This window comes from Pocillopora verrucosa, chromosome 10 (genome assembly GCF_036669915.1).
Source record: "Pocillopora verrucosa isolate sample1 chromosome 10, ASM3666991v2, whole genome shotgun sequence".
NCBI classification, from domain to species: Eukaryota; Metazoa; Cnidaria; class Anthozoa; order Scleractinia; family Pocilloporidae; genus Pocillopora; species Pocillopora verrucosa.
The window spans coordinates 15,058,541-15,075,905 of record NC_089321.1 but is presented as its reverse complement, the minus strand read 5'-3'; the positions used below and the strand labels follow the sequence as shown (position 1 = coordinate 15,075,905).

Here is a 17,365-nt window from a genome sequence, read left to right as displayed (position 1 = left end):
CGATTCGGGGTCTGTTGATCTCTTCTCTAAATCCAAAACATTGCTTTCCTCGCCTTCGTTATCGTCTTTTTCATCATCGATGTCAGCTTCTGGTTCGTTTTTATAGAAGCCATAATCCTCAGCATTCCAATTCAAGTCACTTAAAATAAAAAATTTAAAAAAATAAGTTAAAAAATAAAAATTAAAAAAAAAAAAATATATATATATATATATGTATTTATATATATATATATATATAATAAACCTTTGTAAATTAACATATTCAACTGAAAATAGATTATTAACAGTTTTTAATCTCCTGTGGCTGTTGTATCCTTTTACTCTATGATAAAGCCAATTACCCCGGTTAGTCATTCAGTTCAAAACGCCACCATTTTGTGATATTACGGTACTGCGCAAACAATAATCGTCGTTACTGCGATAATTCTGATATAATAAATTTTAATCTGCTGTGGCTACTGCATCCTTTTACTCTTTGATAAAGCCAAATAACCCAGCTAGTCGTTCAGTTCAAACCGCCACCATTTTGTGACATTACGGTACTGCGCAAACGATACTCATCGTTATTGCGATAATCCCAATATATCAGCAATATTTGAACAATATTTCAGTTGGAATGATAGATTGGCGATGTATCACACGGCTATTGTTCCAACAGCCGTTACAAATCGCTGATCCATCGTTAAGCTCCAAGCGAATAATCGTTTTCTCTTAGCGATATATCCTTTGAGCCAAACGATATATATCGCTTCAGCTCCAAAATAAGTTCGCTTCCTCGATATATCGTTTACATCCAACGAGCTATTTATGCCATCCATCATCGCATTTCCCAGCAGACTTGCACTGTCCAAGATTTATCTAATGCGGGAGAAGTCATCTCTCAAATAAGCATCTTCAAATTCCGGTTCAAAGTCATCATGAGACTTTTTATAGCCTGTCGTGTTCTTTTCGTTTCCGTATTCAGTAAAAGTAAATGCTAAAGCGATAGCAAGAGTCGCTCCATACACAGCGATAAGGAGGAAGCTGTTCATGGCGAAGTCCTCCCTTCTTCTGGGTCGCACGCTTATGTGCATGGTACATTTTGTACCCTTTTATAACAAGAATAAGAAGGTGATTTCCATATTTGGTAATCGTCTTAGAGGAGCCTAATTTATCAAGATATCAAGAGTTTCTTTTCACCGATATCGAATTTTGTTTTTTAGATGTAGCCAACCGCCAGGATATATTTGACCAAAACATTGCTTCTGGCGTGAAAACGTTCTGCAAATTAGGCGATCGTGGGTTTTCCGAACTTAATATCTGTTCTAAAATCTGTTTCTTAAAACAGACTGTGTCAATAACGAAGGACAGGAAGAGCACTTCCTGATGAATAACCGAGTCATCCGTTACCTTTTACCGCCTTCAATTATGTGGCTTTTAGATGATGAAAACGATAACTGTTTATTTACCCCTCGATATGGAATGTTCTCGGCCATTCAAGCAATACTTTAAGTTCGTTTAAAGCTTGAAAACGCTCCAATGCTCAATTATTCACAATAATGAAAGTCAATAGTGGTATATATATCTATGAGATGAGGCCCAGAGGGCCGATAAATATATGGTTGGTGATTGGTGATTGAATTGTTGATGCGCGATGTTGTCTTTTTGGCTGCTTGGAGGCGAATAGTACTTGTTAATCACTTCTGGTCACTTCAGCCGATCAACGCGCGTGAAAAGCACTATCCACTCGTGTGGTATATACTGGGATAATATGTCACTTCATTCCAAGAAAATGGGTGATGTCATGTTATCGACCGAAATGATGTAAAGTACAAATTCATTTAACACATTCAAACAGTATCAGAAAGACTTCTATATGTCAGTTCTAGTTTTTACCCTAAGGCGTTCTAAACACTTCTTACCACTCTTGATTGTAAAGCGGACGTATATTGCTTGACCGGTCATTACCCTAGCATGGAGAAGGAAGTGCTAATAAAGGTCCGTTCCCTGACTGTCCATATTGTGAACATTACTTAACTTGCAAGGTGCAAGAACGAAGCAAGCGTTTATATTGTATATTTGTTTCCTAAAAATTTTTTAGTTAAAATGACAATTCATGTTCTAAAAGAACTAAAACGAGGCTGGCTTTAAAGCTTTGAGCTATATATTTTCCCATGTTTATGATTATATTTTTTTTTAGTAGAGTGTGTAACAGCAAAACACGAACATAATATTATTTAAGGAGTCGCCAGATATGAGTGCACTATTTTACAATGGTAAATAATGTCACGTCCACATTTGCGTCGTGCTTAGGCAGATTTCTGCATTCGAGTATCTCTAAATCAAACTTATTACAGAAGAGGACGACATTCTGAAAAATAAACTAATTCTCCCAGCCAAGCCACGAATGTTCTTGGCGTTCAGTCCGTCAGTCTTTCCACTACCTGGTAGCCTTAAGCATATGGTGTGAAAAATGTTTCCTCGACTATTCAGTCACGATCACCTCGGCTTGAAAACGAAATTTTACGTCAAGAGTGAGAGGAAACAGATCTATATTTGGCGCCGGTAATATTAGGATACTTAGTAACTCTGACGACCTCCAAGAGAAAATGAAGACATGCTATTCTGCAAAGAAACGAAGGAAGAGGGAAAGAAAAATGCATGCGAGACCAAGCAAGATTTCTCCAGCCAAGTTCGTTTCTGTTTCCAATTTATTCTGTCAGCTTTCTCTTTCTAAAAACGGGATATCAATAAATGTTAATGATAATTAAGCATCGATGCCCTTTTTCCCTTTGTGTTGAATTTTGACGAGCCCACGTCGGAGACTCGTGCGTCGTGGTGCACAGAGCATTTCATATCCTTCGATAGTAGGTACAAGTAATTGATTTTCATATTGATTTCGAGCTCTAAGAGCCCTCTTTATCAACAGATAAAGTGCTCGATCACGAATTTATTTGAGACGCTGATATTCCTGAGCGCACTTTCTCGCGTTCACGTTTGCATCATGTTTTAGCAGATCTCTACTTCCGAGATCTCTGATTTCAAGAATTCAAAGTGGTCAGCGCTGATAAATAAGAGAAGAGGGCGACATTCTGAAAAAATTAACCTTTGACAGCCATTACACTTGTTATCAATCTTAAACCGTATCGCGGAAAATTAATCTCCTCAACTTTTCAGTCATTTGGCCTGAATATTGAAGTTTTTTGTCAAGAGTTAAAAAAAGATCTATTTTCGTCTCCGATCGCCTTTGGTCATTTTCTGATGATGACTTCCCACTTCTACTTAAGTTGTCCAATCGTCAGTTGGTACGCCCTACAACAGTGACACTCACGATCGATCACACCACAAAAATTAACTGTTTCTCTCAAATGTATGATCAGGCCACATACCTTCCAATATGCTCATCGTTGCACATGTTTATTGGCCTTTAAATCCCATATATAATCCCCGAAAAGCTTTTTAATGACAAATTGAATGAGAAAGCAAGTGTAATACATTATCTTAAGATGTATTGGATTTGTATACGCGCAATTGTAAGAAAATATTAAAGAATGAAAAAAGTTTTAGGTACTGACACGAGTATAGTTTGCTTCTTTCGAGGCGGCTGTTCATTTTTTTTCCCCCGGTAAAATATTGAGTTGATGGTGTGAACTCGATAATAAACTGTGATTTTTAATATTAATTAGTTGAAGGAAATTTAAGATTAGAGAAAATAAAGGAGTGAAAAAAAGTTCTCCTTAATTGAAGCAAGAGTTCTTATGCCAAAAGAAAATGAAAGCATGGCCTCTTGGTGTTCCGTGTTGACACGCTTTGCTGTAATGAGGGGAAGGAGGGGAAGTGAAAAGTGCAACTATCAAATATTTTACCAATAAAATTCTAATGTCGCTGCAGTTTAGTCGTCTTTTCTGAGGTGGCATGGGCTATGGACAGTTGCTTAAATTGAAACATCATTAAATAAGGATGGAATAAATCAGCGTCGATGCCTTTCTTCCTTTGCAACATATTTTAAAGAGCCCAAAGAACGTGTAACAATACTCAGCGGTTCTTCACATCAAAACTTTTACGAAGGTGTTCATTATCCGACTACTTATTTTAGGTACATTATAATACAGGGAATGAAAAATAAATAGAGAAGCAGTTTGTGACAGATACTGCGTAACGCTTGCACATCGGACTGACTTTTTACAGTACAAAATGATCGGTTGTAGAAATAACCAGTACAATATCGCGGGAAATTTGAACTCGATTCGTGCTTCCTTATTGCTATAAATAATTTATGTAAGCTGGATAATAAAATGTTATGGTGATATGGTAACCAGATAAAAAAAAAATTTCATTGTGTGTACATGTTTCCAAAATGGATGATGTTATAAAAAAACTGATATACAACTTTGTAGCCCTCGACGTTACGTTTAGTCCGTAAGTCAAAAAACGTTTAGCAACCCTTAGCCAAATTGCGTAGATAAATAAGCTTTACTATTTTGTTCATCTTAGCGTTCATGAATATTTCAACTACAATTTAAAACCACTAGTGCAATGTGGACAATTTAGTTCTCGAAAGTGGGTGCTAAATAGCGCGCTGGCTTTGCAGTAGCAATTTCCTTTTTCTCTTATTATCTAGAGTGCTTCTAAATTTGGTTGTTTAGCAGATTTACTACGAGGTGATTGCGCTCGTTAAGATTGTGTTGTTTGGGTGTCTTATATATGCAATTTTCAACGGTAAGATTAAAAAAGTTCGTATCGTTTTGCAGCTCTTTTCCAGAGAAAAAACAAAAACAAAAACAACACAAAATTCAAGATACTTTTCAGATTTGATGAATTTTCCTGGGGTTCAATCGCAGGGGTTTTTGTGGTCTTAGACGTTCTTTGGGGTATCATGCAATGCTCCCTTAAAATTTTCCAAGCATAAGCAAACCACGGAGAGCCATTCATTCTCGAAGAACCTTAAACGCCAGTTTTGCTCATCAAGACTATTCCAATTTCACATGGTGTTTTTTTCCTCTCTTTCTTTTTATCGTATTCCGCGTTTGAAAATGTGACAAATCCAGAAGGCAGCGCCTCAAGATATTTTCCATCGTTCCCGTAAGTTCTTTGTTCAGATTTCGATGAGCTGGATTCTTATCAGGAGCTTATATCAAGAACATTTGAGGAATGTGGAAAGTCTTATATTGTCTATGATCGATGTTCACAATGAGAAAATACATTGTTTCACTTGGTGGTAAAAGATACATTGCGTTAAAGGAAATAAAACACGTAATATGTGCCTCAAGTACTATCGCATTTAAAGTAACTTTTGTTAACACTTTTAGTCTCGAACGTGGGACAAAGAAAAAAATCTTAACATTTCACGCTGCTGAGAGAGGTCAAGAACATTCTGTGTTCTGCAAGAAGCAGCAATGTCAAAAGCGTTAAGCGCTTGAATTTATCATTACTATTATTTTTTTTTAATAACTGATTTTTTTTTTTTTTGAGAGGGCACGGTAACGAATCTTGCAATCTGATTGGTTCCTTACCCGGTCAGTATTTTCCTATCTCTGTCCACGGACCACGATAACGCTTTCGTGAGTCGCCAAGTACGTCCCAACTTTCGTTGCCATTTTTCATAAATATATCTCGTTTTTCCGGCTGGGCAGTGTTTTTAAGCAAACACGTCGGTCACTACCTCAAGCCGATGAATGACTTCTGAATCCTCTCTTTTCTCTCACTCAAATCACTTTGGTTGACAGAAAAATATTGGTTTCAGAATGAATTTGTATAAACAATAGTGTCATTACGTTGGTTAACAAGCGGCCTAAAACCCGTCTGCAATTACCTTTCGTCGTTCACAAAAAGTACCAAGAAAGTTAAAACGTGAGGTATTTGGTCACAGTTAAACTGAACGATGGAACTTTCATTCATTTAATACCTGAATTTTCTCAAGCAATTTGTTCGCAGCTAAAGAGCGAGCGAAGTTTAAATATAAGTTATACAACAAATATACGCTCTCGGTGAGTCTTTCCAAGTCCGTTCAATTTGAACATTTGTACCGTAAATTGCATAACAGAAACTGAAGGAATTTTTAGAGAAAAGGCCGCATTAAATCCCCTTGTGTCTGGTTGGAGTGTGCCATTCGAATTTAGTTTTTGTGAAGCAAAGACCAGATTTACACACGCCATTGCAGCAAACAAACGAGCAAACTCTCACAACTTCAAAATAAACAAATCGAATTTACTCACAATTACTTTCCTCGCCGTTTACTTAATGAACTGAGGTAAATCTTCGTACATGAATGAATCGACGATGAGAGTGAACAATACTTTCCGTTAGATCATTTACTGTTTTTGAAGAAAACGTTGTCGTGACAGTCCTTACCAAACTAGTTACGTTGTTTTTCAAATGTTCTCATGCTTTTTTTTAACTTACGCGCTCTCTAATTGAAAGGTGTCAGATTGTGACAGATACTTGTAAAAATAATGTTTCAAAGTTTGTTTGAAATTATCGTTACTAAAATGAAAATGTTTCGCTGAGGCATCTCTCTTGAATTTGCTTCACCTCTATTTTAACTACCATTTACTCGCTCAAAAACTGTTCAGTCTATGGAAGATCTTGCCGTACTTACAGCCCTAAATCATTCGGGTTCCTTCGGAAAGAATTTCGGCAAGGTCACAGTTTTTCACCATACGGACCGACCCTCAGCCGGTAAATAACATATATGTAAGCACTGATTTTTTCATTTTTTATTTTTTGAAAGGGGTCAAAACGTCTAGAAAGATTAGGAAAGCTTACCGCCTTTGAGCACACAAGGGATCGGGGCAAAGTTCTTGTTTATGGCTTTTATTTTCAAACCAAATTCGCATAAGAATAAAAGACATCACTTTAATTTTTATTTTATGCGGGTACATAAATAAGCTGATCTCTAAAAGTTTTACTTTATGATAGCTTTGTATTCCTACAAAAATGGATTTTTTTGATTGAAGGTGTCTATTGGTCATCGAGTTTGGACTGTGCTCATAAATCTGTTGAAGTAATAATAATGACGATAATATTATTAGTAATAATAACAACAACAATAATAAACTAATAGTGATAAAAGACAAATTTGATAATCAGCAGCATAATGTAGGGTATTGGGTGTAGAGTGTATGGATAATGAATATCTTTAATTGCAAAGATGAGGATGTCCCAAGGTACGCTTTATTTAATGGAAACATTAAATATTGTTTCTGTAACTGCAACCAAAAAAAAAAAAAAACTCAAAAACTCAGTCGCTCAGTTGCTTTAGAATTAAAAATAAACAATATAGTCCCTGCCCTTTGGAACATGTGTGGGAACCGGGACAAATTAAGACAAAATATATGTGTTTTATTTGTTGTTTTATTTCCATCATAATAAAAACCACCACATCAAGGTTCGATTTTAGGCCCTCTATTGTTCATTCTATACATAAATGACCTCCCTAATGCCTCTGAATTAACAGACCCTCTGCTTTTCGCTGATGACACCAGTATCTTTTATTCTCACTCAAACCCAAATTGCTTAGAATCCGTACATAATGATGAACTCCAAAATATTGATGTCTGGCTAAAATGCAATAAGCTCTCAGTTAATATAAGGAAAATTAACTACGTAATTTTTAAAACCAGACAGAAGAAATTTAACTCCAGCATTTCTCTCTCCTTTGGAGGTAAACCCCTACAACAATCTGACGTAACTAAATTCCTTGGGGTCTATATTGATGATCATCTCACTTGGAAACACCATATCAGCTATGTATGTAAACAAATCGCTAAATTAATAGGTATTATATTCAGGTCTCGCTTTTTCTTATCCGCTACAACCAAGCTCACTTTGTACTACACCTTAATTTATCCTTATATCGTCTATTGTAACTGTGCCTGGTCGTCCACATACGTATCTAACTTAAATAGAATTTACTACTTCCAAAAGCGAGCTGTGCGGCTATCACCAACTCAGACTATCGAGCCCATTCCGCTCCTTTATTCTCCAAACTAGGAACTTAAGATATTTTCCAAGTCAATACGTTTGAAATCGCCAAATTCATGTTTTATTATAGAAATAACTTATTGCCTCCATTGCTTCTCAATTTTTTTGTAACGAATAGCCAAACTCACAACTATGGTACCAGAACAGCCAGTAATTATCGAACGCATTTGTGCCCTACAAATCTCAAGCAGTTTAAAATTCTTTACCAAGGTCCTAAAATCTGGAACTCTCTTCCTGTTTCAGTCACTTGTTCGTCAAACCTTCTAAGTTTTAAGACGAAAATGCAAGAGTTTTTACTTAAATAATCCTTGAATTGGCCTAGACGCACATTCGCAGCACTTTTTCTTTACTTTATTTATTAATGTAAGTGAGGTGGCTCTCCCATAAGCCCGGTGGCTTCCTGGGTCTCCTCGACTACTAGCTATAACCGCTGTAAATAATTTTTTTTTGTATTATGTAAATAAGGCAAATAAAATATGATGATGATGATATAAAGCCTGATTATTTTAAAGTTCACTCCATGGCATCTGGTATAGAGAGACGCCCAGTTCTAAACGCCACCATTGTGTGTTGTTTCACATAATACAGTACCAAAAATAACCTTATAGATTGGAGACAAGTATTGAGTGCCCCACAGTAAATAAATAGGTTCAATAAATAGGTTCATATGTCATACTAGTTAAATCAAACTTCTTTCGGGGCCAAAGGGGCTTTACAATTTTAAACTTAGTAACTTAACGATTCTGTCTAGACCGCTGGAATGAACTTTAAACACGTGTTTAACATGTGTTTAAAAATAGCTAAGATGTTCCTAGTTGGAGAGCAGAGGCTTCAGTGGCGTATTGCAAGGCGTGCTTTCACGAAAAGATGAAGAGACAAGTGGAAGTAACTGGGACCAGCAGTGAAGGATTGTTTATCATTCTGCGAAACGACGAGAACAGATGAACTCTATCGGTAGCCATAGATTGCTTACGTGAGAGCATTAAAAGCCCATCCAAGGAAAAGAAAAGAATCATCCACCTTCTTCGTAATGCATCAAACATGAGAGCACCTTCTGAAGACATCCTCCTGCGCTGATTTCTCTGAGAAAGCGCCCTAATGAGAGCTATCCTTTCTTTCAAACCCACCAATTAGAAAGTTGAATTTTGGCGCGAAAATTGTTATCAGACCCAGTCTCCTGCGTTTCTTATATTAGGTGCGACACACGATACGCCCTTTGAATCAGCTGTCGCCCCAGTGAGGTTCCATAGTCGAACCTGAATGAATTGGGTTCGGCACGTCTAAAACAAGCCCTGGCAATTTATAATCATCCACTTACTAGGACTACGATATTTCTAGTTTCTTTATAAATCGTGATACACTTGCAATGCTCGGGAACATTTCGGCAACCACGATACTCCAGTGAACTTAAATAATTGCGTGCAAGCGATAAACTTAATCCTTAGACACTCAAATGAAGGAGTCTGCAGATATGAGCGCATTTATTAAGAGTGGCTAACAATATCAAGGCCACATTTTCTCCCCGAAAGTGTTAAATAGAGGATTACTTTGAACAAGTGCAGGAAAATTTTTCGCCTGTTCACGATCACCATTAAAGTGTTGATAATTTTCTTTTTAGCAACCTATATTCATGCACTTAATAGGACTGCTGGATTTTTTAGTAAGTCCTGATACACTTTTACACCCCGGGAATATTTCGGCCACAACGATATTCCAGTGAACTTAAAATAATTGTGTCGTGGCGATAAACCTCATCATGGAGCAATCGAATGAAGGAGTCGGTAGATATGAGTGCACTTTTTGAAGAGTGGCTTACAATATCACGGCCACATTTGTTTTTGTATTTTGTGCACATATATCCTTCCGGGCATCTCTGATTTCAAGACTTCAAATTCAAATTTTGACGCTAATCAGAAACAGACGAGGACTGACATCCTGATGAATAAGCTTCTCTTTCCAGCCTCGGTGCAAATGCTCCAGGCTTCAATAACATTAGCCCATCCACATAAAACGTACCCTCCCTAATAATAAGCCGGAAACAAATTCCTCCCAAATTCATTGGCCTTGGCCTATTAATCAAGCTTTTTGTCAAAATAAAGTCTACTTTGTCCTCGATCTCTGTTGATTATTTTATGTTCTCACAGGTAAAATGATAACGTAAATGACAACGTATTTGACGTTCGTTCAAACAACACGATGAACCGCGTCTCCTATGTTCAAGCTACTGAATCTACGATATAATAATCACTGCACATTTTTATTGCCCATCGAATCTTGTCCACTCAAATTTCGATTTCCTCACCATAATATTGAGTACGAGAAGTAGTGTAAATTTCAAATGAAATTATTTTCTTAATGCGGATGCGCATACACCGCGTATATTGGTTCAGAAATATAAATAAATTTGTGACAACTGCCTCTTCAAATAGAAAGATCTTTTAGTTTCATCCAGAATGTCACGCTATTTCTATTTTCACACTGCTTCAATAGGCATCGTAGGTTTGTTGTTGAGCAGTTACTGATATGAGTAAAAACCTTTTGCCGCCACCTTGAATACAGAGGACCTGTTGAAATGAATGACATATTCTTTTTTGTGCAAAAAATCTACGTATAGCACGCTGGCTAGCTGGGAAGTTTTGGCTCCTAGTCTTTCTTAGTTTGCAGACGCCCAATACAGAACGCCTGAGGTATTTTCTGCTGCTATTTTGGGTTGTTATGCTTCATTAAATATTTTTCCATGTTGATCCATGTATTTTGTAAGTGTGATGTTTTAATGTAAAAGAAGTAATATGGTATTCAGAATAATAGCGTCATTACTCGAAAGCGACAATGCAATGAGAATACTCCTTGCATGCAGCCATGGAAATATAAATAATTTAATTAACAAATAGGAATACGTCTCGTGTTTCCGCCCACTTCTTGAGTGCAGCCGAATTCACCGGAACATGAAGATCGGGATGACAGCGCGGCAAAACTCAGCTGCAGTGACAGATGTGACTTTCCACTCAACGCATCGGAAAGGATATCAGAGCAAGTTCTTATTTTTTCACTCGAAGGGCGGCCGATGTAGTTTCTGAGGCTTGCTTTTCTGTGATGACCGGAGATCGCCATGATGAGCGAGCCGCAATGGACTTCAGCATGATCATATTCGCTCAGACACCGTCATGATTAGAGAAATTTTAACAGTTATGCCAGTTTCGGAATGTCAATTTTGTTTTTCCTTTGTGGGTTTTCGTATCTGCTCACGTTTTAATAACGTAAATTACGGCGCCTGGTATGTTTACAAACCTTTGTTTGGTTCTTCTGTTGCTACTTGCCAGCTCGCTTATTCCGAAATGTCACTTTCAATTATCGGAAAAAAGCTAAAAAGAAGTCCCGGAAAAAGTCGAACATAGTACAATTTGGCAGATGGCGTGGCGCACGTTGTATCCGAATTTTATTATAATGGGAAGTAACACTTTTTAGATTAATTGACTTTTCTAGCGGTTCAAATGTAAGGGTTTTGTAGTCTTAGAATTGGAATGTCATGCAACACTCCCCCAAAACTTTCCAAGCATAAGTAAACCATCGAGAACCCTCCATTCTCGAAGAACCTTTCACGCCAATTTTGATTATCGAAATTATTCCAATTCATCATGGTTTTTTTTCTTTCTCTCTTTCAATCGTATTCCGCGTTTGGAAATGTCACATGTTACCGATATTCACAATGAGAGAATACATCTTATTCAATATATCTTCGCCGATGTAAAACGAGATTTGTATCGTTTGCTGGTAAAGGATATCATATGTAGAATGAAATGAACTCCTCATACATTTGGACCTAGCACATAACGCTCACAGTGTGGCATTAAAATTTAAAATTCGAATATCTGTAGTTTGTATCCTCTTGGGGAAATTAAAGCTCTTTTATTTTTTTTTCCTTTTACCTACCCTCCTGACAAAGCAATTAACATGTTTTTTTTTCTCCAAATGACCCGCTTTGAAACTTTCTAAATTTGTTTTCCCTAAATAACTGATCTTAATCAATTTAGTTAATATACAATTTTTATTTTGTCGCCATTAAGTGATGACATCTTGTTAGACCGTGTAGGAAAATGACTTCGATACTAGGAGTCAATATGCTTGAAAAAAGAAAGGAAAGTTTCACTCAACTGAGCACAAAAATACGCGAATTACATTTCTTGATTATTGCCCACGTTTACATTACTTTGAAAGGAAGTGTTCTAGTATAATGAAAACAAAACTATTTCTAAGCTTAGCTAGGGTTTAAATAATATTTCTTTGTCATGGCCACGCATTACTGCAGAGAAGGATTTTAAAATTAAATTTTTCTTTAGTCTTCGAGCTCCGACGTTCTTCATAAATCTGTTGATGTAAAAGGATCCAATATTAATGAAGACAAATTTATTAATCAAAGGACAATGCAGGGTCCCCTGGTGTTCAGTATATGTATAATAAATGTCTTTAATTGCAAAGGTGAGGATAACCTACGACTGGGTTTTATTCAATGGTTTAGTATTCATTAGAGCTTGTGCGACCGTATAATGTGAAACAGTTAAATACCTCAGTCGCACGAAACCATGCATTGAAGAAGTCCCAATTAATTTGGAATTACTAGTGCGTTGTTTGTTAGGAGGAAATGGGGGAGGGGGGTGAAACTACGAAAACCATTAAACCAATTTGAAATCCTCCGGAATGGGTAAGAGAAAAGGAAACAAACTACACCAAAATGTGACACCGGGTAAGGTAATCAAACCAAGGCCAATCATGTGAGAGTTAAGAACCCTTAACAAAGCTTTTCTCCTACTGAATTGATTACAATATTTGAAGGAAAGTTACTTGGAGGCAGCTGAGGACTCAACACGTACCGACTTCATGGATATCAACTGTTTGACATACTTTAGCCATTTCTACGCCGACGGCGTACTCCTGAACGGCGGCGGCGCAATAGGGCTCGTCCTACTTTTGGACGGATGAGAGACCTGCGGGGGTGCCCTTTCCGCGATTTGGGGTCCGGTGCTCTCTTCTCTAAATCCAAAACATCGCTTTCCTCGCCTTCGTTATCGTCTTTTTCATCATCGATGTCAGCTTCTGGTTCGTTTTTATAGAAGCCATAATCCTCAGCATTCCTATTCAAGTCACTTAAAATAAAAAATTTAAAAAATTAAAATTAAAAAAAAAAAATATATATATATATATATATATATATATATATGTATATGTATATGCATATGTATATGTATATGTATATGTATATGTATATGTATATGTATATGTATATGTATATGTATATGTATATATATGTATATATATATATATAATAAACCTTTGTAAATTAACATATTCGGCTGAAAATAGATTATTAACAGTTTTTAATCTCATGTGGTTGCTGTATCCTTTTACTCTATGATAAAGCCAATTAACCCAGTTAGTCATTCGGTTCAAAACGCCACCATTTTGTGATATTACGGTACTGCGCAAACGATACTCGTCGTTATTGCGATAATCCCGATATATCAGCAATATTTGAACAATATTTCAGTTGGAATGATAGATTGGCGATGTATCGCAGGGCTATTGTTCCAACAGCCGTTACAAATCGCTGATCCATCGTTAAGCTCCAAGCAAATAATCGTTTTCTCCTAGCGATATATCCTTTAAGCCAAACGATATATATCGCTTCAGCTCAACAACAATTTCGCTTCCTCGATATATCGTTTATATCCAACGAGCTATTTATGCCACCCATCGTTGCATTTCCCATCAGACTTGCACTGTCTAAGGTTTATCTAATGCGGGAGAAGTCGTCTCTAAAATAAGCATAGTTTTTGGGAGTATGATGAATTTACATCGGTTTCGCTAGATGTTTGCCACAAGTTCGCTACACATATGAAACTTCACTACCTCAGCTAACCAAGTTGGCTACCACACAAAGAATGACAAATTCTAAGAAAGACTATTTCAACATTACTGATAGAGCTGAATAAGTTGTTTGTAAAGTTAGGCCATCTTAATTCTCCAAATATCATATAGCTTCTCAGAGCCCATTTTTGTTTTTTTCATACCGGTCGAAGTCAAATTCGATGAGGCTGAAATCTCTTCTCGCCTGTGTGCTTAATTGGTGGTGATAAATGTGATTTTTAGAGTGAATTTCTACTTAACTACAGTACCTTAAAGCATCTTAAAATTCCGGTTCAAAGTCATCATGAGACTTTTTATAGCCTGTCGTGTTCTTTTCGTTTCCGTATTCAGTAAAAGTAAATGCTAAAGCGATAGCAAGAGTCGCTCCATACACAGCGATAAGGAGGAAGCTGTTCATGGCGAAGTCCTCCCTTCTTCTGAGTCGCACGCTTAGGCGCATGGTACATTTTGTACCCTTTTATAACAAGAATAAGAAGGTGATTTCCATATTTGGTAATCGTCTTAGAGGAGCCTAATTTATAAAGATATCAAGAGTTTCTTTTCACCGATATCGAATTTTGTTTTTTAGATGTAGCCAACCGCCAGGATATATTTGACCAAAACATTGCTTCTGGCGTGAAAACGTTCTGCAAATTAGGCGATCGTGGGTTTTCCGAACTTAATATCTGTTCTAAAATCTGTTTCTTAAAACAGACCGTGTCAATAACAAAGGACAGGAAAAGCACTTCCTGATGAATAACCGAGTCATCCGTTGCCTTTTACCGCCTTCAATTATGTGGCTTTTAGGTGATGAAAACGATAACTGTTTATTTACCCCTAGATATGGAATGTTCTCGGCCATTCAAGCAATACTTTAAGTTCATTTAAAGCTTGAAAACGCTCCAATGTTAAATTATTCACAATAATGAAGGTGAATAGTGGTATATATAAATATATATATGAGATGAGGCCCAGGAGGCCGATAGATATATGGTTGGTGATTGGTGATTGAATTGTTGATGCGCGATGTTGTCTCTTTGGCTGCTTGGAGGCGAATAGTACTTGTAAATCACTTCCGGTCACTTCAGCCGATCAACGCGCGTGAAAAGCACTATCCACTCGTGTGGTATATACTAGGATAATATATCACTTCATTCCAAGAAACTGGGTGATGTCATGTTATCGACTGAAATGATGTAAAGTACAAATTCATTTAACACATTCAACCAGTTTCAGAAAGACTTCTATACGTCAGTTCTAGACCGGTCATTACCCCAGCATGGAGAAGGAAGTCCTTATAAAGGCCCGTTCTCTGACTGTCCATATTGTGAACATTACTTAACTTGCAAGGCGCAAGAACGAAGCAAGCGTTTATATTGTTTGTTTGTTTCCCAAACATTTTATAGTTAAAATGACAATTCATTTTCTTAAAGAGCTAAAAAGAGGCTGGCTTTGAAGCTTTGAGCTATATATTTTCCCGCGTTTATTATTATATTTTTTTTTAGTAGAGTGTGTAACAGCAAAACACGAACATAATATTATTTAAGGAGTCACCAGATATGAGTGCACTATTTTACAGTGGTAAACAATGTCACGTCCACATTTGCGTCGTGCTTAGGCAGATTTCTGCATTCGAGTATCTCTAAATCAAACTTATTACAGAAGAGGACGACATTCTTAAAAATAAACTAATTCTCCCAGCCAAGGCACGAATGTTCTTGGCGTTCAGTCCGTCAGTCTTTCCACTTCTTGGTAGCCTTAAGCATATGGTTAGAAAAATGTTTCCTCGACTACTCAGTCACGATCACCTCGGCTTGAAAACGAAACTTTACGTCAAGAGTGAGAGGAAAAAGATATATATTTGGCGCCGGTAATATAAGGATACTTAGTAACTCTGACGACCTCCAAGAGAAAATGAAGACATGCTATTCTGCAAAGAAACGAAGGAAGAGGGAAAGAAAAATGCATGCGAGACCAACCAAGATTTCTCCAACCAAGTTCGTTTCTGTTTCCAATTTATTCTGTCAGCTTTCTCTTTCTAAAAACTGGATATCAATAAATGTTAATGATAATTAAGCATCGATGCCCTTTTTTCCTTTGTATTGAATTTTGATGAGCCCACGTCGGAGACTCGTGCGTCGTGGTGCACGGTGCATTTCATATCCTTCGATAGTAGGTACAAGTGATTGATTTTCATATTGATTTCGAGCTCTAAGAGCCCTCTTTATCAACAGATAAAGTGCTCGATCACGAATTTATTTGAGACGCTGATATTCCTGAGCGCACTTTCTCGCGTTCACGTTTGCATCATGTTTTAGCAGATCTCTACTTCCGAGATCTCTGATTTCAAGAATTCAAAGTGGTCAGCACTGATAAATAAGAGAAGAGGGCGACGTTCTGAAAAAATTAACCTTTGACAGCCATTACACTTGTTATCAATCTTAAACCGTATCGTGGAAAATTAATCTCCTCAACTTTTCAGTCATTTGGCCTGAATATTGGAGTTTTTTGTCAAGAGTTAAAAAAATATCTATTTTCGTCTCCGATCGCTTTTGGTCATTTTCTGATGATGACTTCCCACTTTTACTTAAGTTGTCCAATCGTCAGTTGGCACGCCCTACAACAGTGACACTCTCACGATCGATCACACCACAAAAATGAACTGTTTCTCTCAAATGTATGATCAGGCCACATACCTTCCAATATGCTCATCGTTGCACATGTTTATTGGCCTTTAAATCCCATATATAATTCCCGAAAAGCTTTTTAATGACAAATTGAATGAGAAAGCAAGTGTAATACATTATCTTAAGATGTATTGGATTTGTATACGCGCAATTGTAAGAAAATATTAAAGAATGAAAAAAGTTTTAGGTACTGACACGAGTATAGTTTACTTCTTTCGAGGCGGCTGTTCATTTTTTTTCCCCCGGTAAAATATTGAGTTGATGGCGTGAACTCGATAATAAACTGTGATTTTTAATATTAATTAGTTGAAGGAAAGCAAGAGTTCCTATGCCAAAAGAAAATGAAAGCATGGCCTCTTGGTGTTCCGTGTTGACACGCTTTGCTGTAATGAGGGGAAGGAGGGGAAGTGAAAAGTGCAACTATCAAATATTTCACCAATAGAGTTCTAATCTCGCCGCAGTTTTTTAGTCGTCTTTTCTGAGGTGGCATGGGCTATGGACAGTTGCTTAAATTAAAACATCAGTAAATAAGGATGGAATAAATCAGCGTCGATACCTTTCTTCCTTTGCAACGTATTTTAAAGAGCCCAAGGAACGTGTAACAATACTCAGCGGTTCTTCACATCAAAACTTTTACGAAGGTGTTCATTATCCGACCACTTATTTTAGGTACATTATAATACAGGGAATGAAAAATAAATAGAGAAGCAGTTTGTGACAGATACTGCGTAACGCTTGGATATCGGATTGACTTTTTACAGTACAAAATGATCGGTTGTGGAAATAACCAGTGCAATATCGCGGGAAATTTGAAC

General features: G+C 37.0%; 1 long non-coding RNA gene across 2 annotated transcripts; it reads right to left on the bottom strand.

Annotated features, from left to right (window-relative positions):
* Positions 1 to 11,857: 11,857 nt before the first annotated feature.
* Positions 11,858 to 17,204, bottom strand: LOC131796314 (uncharacterized). Of its 2 annotated transcripts, none has more exons than XR_010719015.1 (3): positions 17,107 to 17,204; positions 12,831 to 13,103; positions 11,858 to 12,327 (listed from the first exon to the last, which is right to left on the bottom strand). It is a non-coding gene; the product is annotated as an uncharacterized lncRNA (long non-coding RNA). The 2 variants fall into 2 exon arrangements; XR_010719014.1 differs by lacking the exon at positions 17,107 to 17,204 and adding an exon at positions 14,133 to 14,299.
* Positions 17,205 to 17,365: the final 161 nt, after the last annotated feature.